Consider the following 8,062-nt stretch of genomic DNA (forward strand, 5'->3'; position numbering starts at 1 on the left):
ATATCTGCATACCAGTTCTAAGTGTCTTAAATGTTCATTTAATGGCTAAATGAAAAATAAACATATATATTTGTAGAAGCAATAACTTGAAATGATCATTTTCTGTATGACTTTATCAGTCTTTCACATCGTTCTTAAGGAATTTTGGCCCACTCTTCTTTACAGTGTTGCTCAAGTTTATTGAGGTTTGTGCACAACTCTCACCACAGCATTTCAGTCAGGATGAGGTCTGAACTTTGACAGGGTTTGCAACACCTGGTTTCTTTCTTTTTCAGCTGTTCTGTTGTAGATTTACTGGTGTGCTTGGGATCATTGTCTTGTTGCAGGACCCAATCTTGGCCAAGCTTTAGCTGTTGGATGGTTGGCCTCACATCTGACTCTAGAATACTTTGGTATCCAGAGGAGTTCATGGTCGATCCAATGACTGAGATCCTGTGGCTTAAAAAATAAGTCCAAAATCATCAGCACTCCCCCAGCATGGGTGACGTTTGGTATGAGGTGTTTGTGCTGATATGCTCTTTAGGTTTTCACCAAATGTGGCGCTGTGCATTATGGCCAAACATCCCCACTTTGGTCTTGTCTGTTCAAAGGTCTTATGGTTTGTTCAGATGCAACTTTGCAAACCTAAACCGTGCTGCCATGTTTTTTTTTTAAAGATAGAAGAGGCTTTCTTCTGGCAAGCCCTCCAAACATGCCATACTGGTCCCATATTTTTCTAATTGTACTGTCATGACTCATGAACTTTATCATTTAACATGTTATAGATAAAATCTAGATGACCACCTGTTATATTATTTCTCAGTCTCTTTGCACAGACGTGGAAGGAGTAAGAAACACAGATTGTCACGGTTTGTCAAGGGAGGGGGCTGCTGGACTGCCCTCAGGTGCTGCTCAGAACTGGGACATACTTGACAGACACAGGAACAGAGAATGACTGGGAAACTTCTCTCGAAGCTACCTTGACTGCTTCAGAGGACTTGGTTGACTCAGGCGTGACTGCAGTGGGTTTAGCCGATTCAGAGGCAGGAGCCGGCACTGAACTGCTCTCAGAGGCTGGAGCCGGCACGGAGGACTCAATGGCAGATGCAGCAACTCGGGCCACCCTCTTCTGTCCCTTCGTTTCTCAGTGGGAGTCAGAAGATGATCGTGGACTTGACTCGAAGAGGGAAGGAGGGCAGGGTGGTGGTCACTGCTGACATCCTCAGGAGGGTTAAGGATCTGCCAGTCTTTGCGGTGATGCACATAATTAGATTAGTCCCAGAAATTCAAAACATGCAGTTGTTCCATTTCCTATTGCGGTAAGGGGTCATCCAGAGTGAGGTTGAAGGCCTCCTTCAGGGCTGCATCACCATATTCGAGGCCCCTAGCCATGGTCCAGAAGAACTGGGCAAAGGAGCGTGGTTCCTGGTCCTGCTGACAAAGCGATGCCAGTGTCCGTTGGAGTGCCAATCTCCCTTCTGCAGTGGCAGGTGGAACGATTTTAATACTCATTCTGCTGGGGCCTTGAGTGGCTGGTTCGTTCTGTCACGGTTTGTCAAGGGAGGACCCAAACGCAGAATGAACAGGGGAAACGGAGTTTATTAACAAAATAGGAACACAAGAGGACGAGGCAGGAAGACAGCCAACACAATAGGCCAGAGCACACGTCAGGAGAACAGGCAGGTCGGGGATGGGGTAGTTCCTGACTCTGAGGCAAAAGGAGACTAGGTAGCACCTCAAGGAACCACAGGCTAGGCCTAGAAGATGGTAACACATGAAGCACAAAAATGCCTGACAGGTCAGAAGACTCTTCACATCGACCAGGGAGGACTCAGGAAGCAGGGCAGGAACCAACTCGACAAACACACAGACAAGGCAACAGGGGAGGCAAGAGATAAACACCGATCAAAAGAAAGAACTTGCAAAACAAAGACTAGGGAGGATAAACAAGAAATAAAACAAAGGGGGAAAAGTAATAAAATAATAGGCCTAGAAGATGGTAACACATGAAGCACAAAACCGCCTGACAGGTCAGAAGACTTCACATCGACCAGGGAGGACTCAGGAAGCAGGGCAGGAACCAACTCGACAAACACACAGACAAGGCAACAGGGGAGACAAGAGAAACACCGATCAAAAGAAAGAACTTGCAAAACAATGACTAGGGAGGATAAACAAGAAATAAAACAAAGGCGAAAAAAGTAATAAAATAAGTTCTAGAAATATTTAACTGAGACTTATGAAAACAAAGAGGATAACAAAAGGGGAAAAGCTGAGAATAAATGACTAGATCTAATCAAAAGGTTAAGAACTAAACCACAAGACTAGAACTAGGCTATTAACTAAACTCAGGAACAAATAAAAACTAGAATTTAACAGGAAGGAAAAAAACAAAACCAGACTGGACGCAAAACACTGAAAGGCAAACTTCCACAAGACACAAGCAAAGAGAATGCACATGAAGCTCACACAAAACAAACCAACAAAGACCAGAGGGAAATGAGCACAATATAAAGGGATCAGAGCACACGAGGATCAGGTGAACACAATTGGATAAGCAAGGACTAAACAAGAGGGCGTGGTGATTGAAAATGAGGCGGCAGGACAAGAGGAGCACATGGCCAACACAAACAAAGACACAGCCATGTGCTCAGGGACAAAATAAACAAAGATACATTAAACAAAGACAGGACAGACAAGACTGTCAGGGCAGGATCCTGACACAGATGGCATCTCTGTCTGCAAAGAGTTTATTGTTTACCTTCAGAGTTTATTGTCCAAGCTTGTCCAGTTTTTATAACCAAATCCCAGCATAAAATACAATATATAAGCTTTTATGTTTTCAAAGGATGGTGTAATGATCATCCAATGAGAATATACATTACATCCCATAGAAATGTAATACCAAAACAAAACTTTATATGGTAAAGAACAGATGTTCTAGAAACAGATATCCTCATCTGGATAATTCTGAATTTCCTTTTCTAGGCTGGTTTCCAAGAGTAATAAATGCATGAATTATATGCATAAATGCAAAAATGCATAAAATAATAATAATACAATACAGCAAGCTTGTTTAATATTGAAAGTAAACCTAAGAGAAAAAATACAATAATAAAATGATTTTTTATGATACAACTCCATTAAAGGTGATTGTGTCGCATAATTAACCTCTGTCTTACAGTCCTTTATCATAAATACTGAATTTTCTGGCACTTCCAAGAGCCTGCAATACATTAGACATACAGAAGATTGCACAAAAAACTGAACCAAACAATGAGGAGAACCAAACAATGAGTTGCCTTCGAAGAAAATATCTCGTACCTTCATAGAGTCAATTGCATAGTTCATATCAGTTGCATAATACACACCAATCCTGTGACAACTATAATTTATTGCAGTTTTTTAGGAAAAGCAATTAATTTAGTGTTTCATGACCCTTTAAGACTGAATGTGTGAATCAAATATAAAATAAAACAATGCATTGTCTTTGGCATTATTTAAACATACTTTAATTCTTATTAAAGCAACATAATGCATAATATTGACATTAGGGATGTAGCGATTCACTCAACTCACGATTCGATTCGATTCACGATTTTGATTTCACGATACGATTCGATTCACGGTTTTTAAATTTTTTTCAAATTATAAATTAAATGTGTCCTGTTATTATTACTCGGACAAAATGCTGCACATTTCTTTGTGAAATTGAAATATAACACTATAATAATATACTAATATAGAACTTGCATATTATTGCTCTTTTGTTGGTTTTGATTGCTTCTATTGTCCTCATTTGTAAGTCGCTGACATACATTCATATAAACTCCTACACCTACATGAATCGCGATTTATTTAGCATCTCTAATGTAAAGGTGATGTAAAGCTCAATTTCTCCAAATCTGTTCCAATGAAGAAACAAACTAACTTGAATGGCCTGAGGATGAGTACATTTTCAGCAAATTTAGATTTTTGAGTGAACTAAGAACACAAGGGAGTCTTCTATGTCAAGAACTTGTATCAAACACCTTAGCTTTACTGCAATTACCTGTCCCACGTTCAATATCTTTCCTAAATGTATTGAACATCTATTTAAGAATTAGTTAAGTTTGGCATTCTAGTTTCTCATCAATGCATCTACTCCTCCAAAGACAAATAGGCACACAGACTAATCTCTTTATGGAAATCCACCCACTCCTTCCAGAACATAAATCAACCAGGATCCGCTCTGTTCTCTACAAAGCTATAAATATAGGAAGGTTTTCTATTTCACTAGGTGGAGCATGCTGGAATATTCATCAATCTCCCCCTTTTGTGGGTGTGTCCTTTTGACAAATTAAAAACATTGGAAATGTTAATAACTCCTTAGATCACAACTGGTGTTTATAACATTTTTTTTTTTTAGAATATCCAGTGCATGTAAATGTTTTTTTTTTTTTTTATGTCTTCTAAAGTAACCTTTAAAAAAATAATCCTACAACTACAGCATTTTTCTATTTAAATTGTTACAGGCCACAAATACTTTGACTTTCAAGCTGACATGAGCAGTATTAAGTTTGTCCTAAAGCACTTCCCTAACTTAAATATATTTACAAATTAAAAACACACGAAAAGTTCAAAACAATATGTGAAAAGAATTCAACTGAAACCAAAACGAAATCATCTGTGACCTGAAAACTGGTACTGACATCGCCAAAAGTACCTGTATTTCACGTTGCGGTACCCGCTTTGTTTTGTCAGAAGGACACGCCCACTATATGACGACCTAATGAATATTCCATAAGGCCCCGCCCCACGCAACAGAAAAGTTTTATGAACTGCATATTCAACGGCTTACCGTTAGATCCACGAATCCTAAATACAATTACATGCGTAACGCGTCTAATTTCTCGCGAGGCATATCAAGATACACTTCGTCTGCTGTCAAGTTGCACCTCTGTTTACATTAATTTATTTTCAAGAAACAGATGTTTGCCCCTGACCAAACAGGGCGTCCAGCGTCGCCTCATCTGGATTTAGAAAGAACTGTTTGCGGATGCTGCGCTGTTTGCAAAGTACACCTAAACTCTTCTGCAGACCCCAGACTTCTGCCTTGCCTGCATATAGTTTGTAATACTTGCCTTACGAAGATCTGCACAGATGGAGCCATCCAAGGTGAGAACTCGCTTGTACTGTTCAGTTTGACTGGTGGTTTTAATGGGGCGCTCGCTAAAGTCCATCTGCACGTGACATTTTTAAAATCGCGTCGAAATAGGCTCACGCAGGTTTAATCGACTGTGTAGTGCGATTATTTATAAAATGGGTCTTACCAAGTTAATGGCCGTGGTCCATGGCTAGGTTGTGTTTTCCATTAGGGGCCAGATGAACAGTTACAATTGGCCCCGATATAACGTTTTTCTTATTCACATACTAAACAAACATTGTATATACTTTTTAAAATAATATTTTAGTGAAATTTGTAACATTTAATTACTTTTTATGAACGCAAAGTAATGATGCTGATCTAAAATCCCCTGAAATCGCAGCTTACTGACGTATTTACTATCGATACAGGATGTTTCGACGAGAAATATCAAAAGGCTCAACATTTATTTTAAAGTTTTTTTTTAAATGGCCACTGTACTGCGTGTGAAAAATAGAAACGCTGCTTTCTTTAAAGGCGGGGTAAGCGATTTTCCAAAAACGCTTTAGAAAACTGATTCGGGCGACTAGCAAAACAAACTTGTAGCCAATCAGCAGTAAGGGGCGTGTCTACACATGATGTGGGGCGTAGATTAAGCGGGGGACGTGTCCCCCCCACTTTTAATATCACGTAAATTCGTGCCCCGCACTTTTTCGGGCAAGTGTGTTCACATAGAGGTTTTCAAGAGCTGGTGTGAATAAATATAGATTCAAATTCAAAGAGACAGGATAGTCTGTGCATGATCTGATGTTTTATTCGGACCCAGAATAAGGCGAGATGAACATCACGGAGCGCTAAACACTCCGTGCAGTGTATGTTTCATTCACACTCGAAGCCGGAGGGCGCTCTCGCGCAGAAAGTCGTATGAGGAAATTTCTAATATGAACAAAAGCGTCCAGCTATTGCTGTATGAAAACAGTTGTTTTCACAGAAAAGAACATTAAACATAACAAAGAGTGAAAAATTTAAGGGGGTCTGAATACTTTCCGTACCCACTGTATATACATATATATAACATTACAATATAACATTTCTGTCCCCCTCACTTCTGAAATGATGGCTACGCCCCTGGTAAGTAACACCGTGTCTGCGCCGAAAGTCAGCCTAGTACACTGGACGCGACAAAGCGACCGTTGAAAATCATTTGAAATTTGTGTCAATATGCCAACACTTTTTCACACCACTGTATATCTATGGTGTAGACAGCATCACTGATTATGACTTCCATAGTATTTTGTCACGCCGCGCCACTCGCGTCCGGTGTAGACACGGTGTAACATTGGTTTTGCTTTGTTTCACAGAACTAATCGTTGCCCGAGTTGCGTACGTATGTGTGGGGCAGAGCTATCAAAATAGGGGCGAGACCCTTTTGGGGTAGGGGCGTGTTTGTTTTGGTGATTTCAAATGTCAACATTGGCTACCAGAAATGGCTTACCCCACCTTTAATGTCATGACGAAATTAGTGTCATGTTTACAATTACATATGGAATATATTACTTGCTTTCGATAAAACCAAATGCAAGTGCATTTCATTTTGATTATATTTTACTAATAAGGAGATTTTCATTTCATTTTTTTGTCATTTTGCATGTTAAATATAATTTACATTGATATTAAGTAATACCACAGTTCATCCCTGAAAAAACCTGCATTTTTCAATAAAATGTCATTTGTTCAAATCAGTTCATTTTGTTGATAAAACTGTCAAGCAAACAAGGTGTATAAATTCTGCTACTCTAATAATTCATTATACTTTAATAAATGACTTGTGGTTTCATCAAGGCTTTCTAATCAACAGCAACATGAGTAGTTAGAATTGAATGACATAGCCCCTTCATTTTGTAGAAGTGTTTCATTTAAGTGTGTCTGAGACTTTTGTTTCTTTCTTCATCTAGATTGTCCATTATGTGCACATTCCTTTTGTTTGTCTGAGGTTACAGAATGTGCCATTTTCGAAGACACGTCTAAAAATAACAAGGTCCCCAAGGTAAGTGTGCAGATTATGGAGACAGTTTTAAGTAAAATGGTACATTCATTCTGTCCCTAATCTTTTTGTAGAGGATGTTGGCAAATCATATAAAGAGCCGTTCACACAAAGAATGATCAATATAAAGCTATTACAAAGCAATATAACTATTACAGTAACTGTATTAGCATCTACACCAGGAACGCATGCTAATGTTCTGTTCATTATAAGCACGTGCTGCCGCTTTAACTGCCCAAGCTCTTTAAGGCCAAGTTGATTCTGATTGGCTGTCAATGTTTTTACCATTCATCAGCTTGGAAAAAAAACTGTTTGAAAGTGATTGCAACAATATTGTTCCTCTTTGTCATCCTTTTTTCACAGAATTTGAATGTTTTTTAAAACTTCATAGTTATCGTCCTTGGTGTGAAAGGCCCTTAAACTGGTCCAAAGAATTCCAGCACTGACATAAAGGAGTAATTTCCTCTCTGTCTTTCATTGTAAATCTTAATTCAAAATGTTGAATCAATCTTTTCAGTGTGCCGGGTGTGAAGAGAGTGAGGTTAGTGGATGGTGTGTCCAGTGCGAGGAGGCCCTGTGTTTGGACTGTATGTTTGCTCATCGTAGGGTAAAAGTGACCCGTGACCATGAAGTCACACCCAAAAAACCACCCACAGGTTAGAGTCCCTAAGTACTTCACACTAACACTTCACCTGTATAATTGAAGTCAGACCACTTATGGCGCTTTTCCACTGCATGGTACGGCACGGTACGGCTCGGTACGGTTCACTTTTGGGGGGTTTTCCACTGGGTACAGTCAGTGGCGGTTCTACATTGAATTACACCCTGGGCGAGACCCCCTTCGAGCGCCTTCCCCCCCACAAAAAAATAAAAATTCTGCACAAACAGTTATATTTTATTATAACAACATAAGT

The 8,062-nt window shown here is 39.5% G+C and overlaps 1 long non-coding RNA gene across 1 annotated transcript; it reads left to right on the plus strand.

Annotated features, from left to right (window-relative positions):
- The first annotated feature begins 4,782 nt into the window (after positions 1 to 4,782).
- On the plus strand, positions 4,783 to 7,792 carry LOC107738877 (uncharacterized). Its single transcript, XR_001639941.1, has 3 exons — positions 4,783 to 5,136; positions 7,060 to 7,151; positions 7,666 to 7,792. It is a non-coding gene; the product is annotated as an uncharacterized LOC107738877 (long non-coding RNA).
- The last annotated feature ends 270 nt before the right edge of the window (positions 7,793 to 8,062 follow it).

Source organism: Sinocyclocheilus rhinocerous, unplaced genomic scaffold, assembly GCF_001515625.1.
Source record: "Sinocyclocheilus rhinocerous isolate Xijiao unplaced genomic scaffold, SAMN03320098_v1.1 scaffold2059, whole genome shotgun sequence".
NCBI lineage: Eukaryota > Metazoa > Chordata > Actinopteri > Cypriniformes > Cyprinidae > Sinocyclocheilus > Sinocyclocheilus rhinocerous.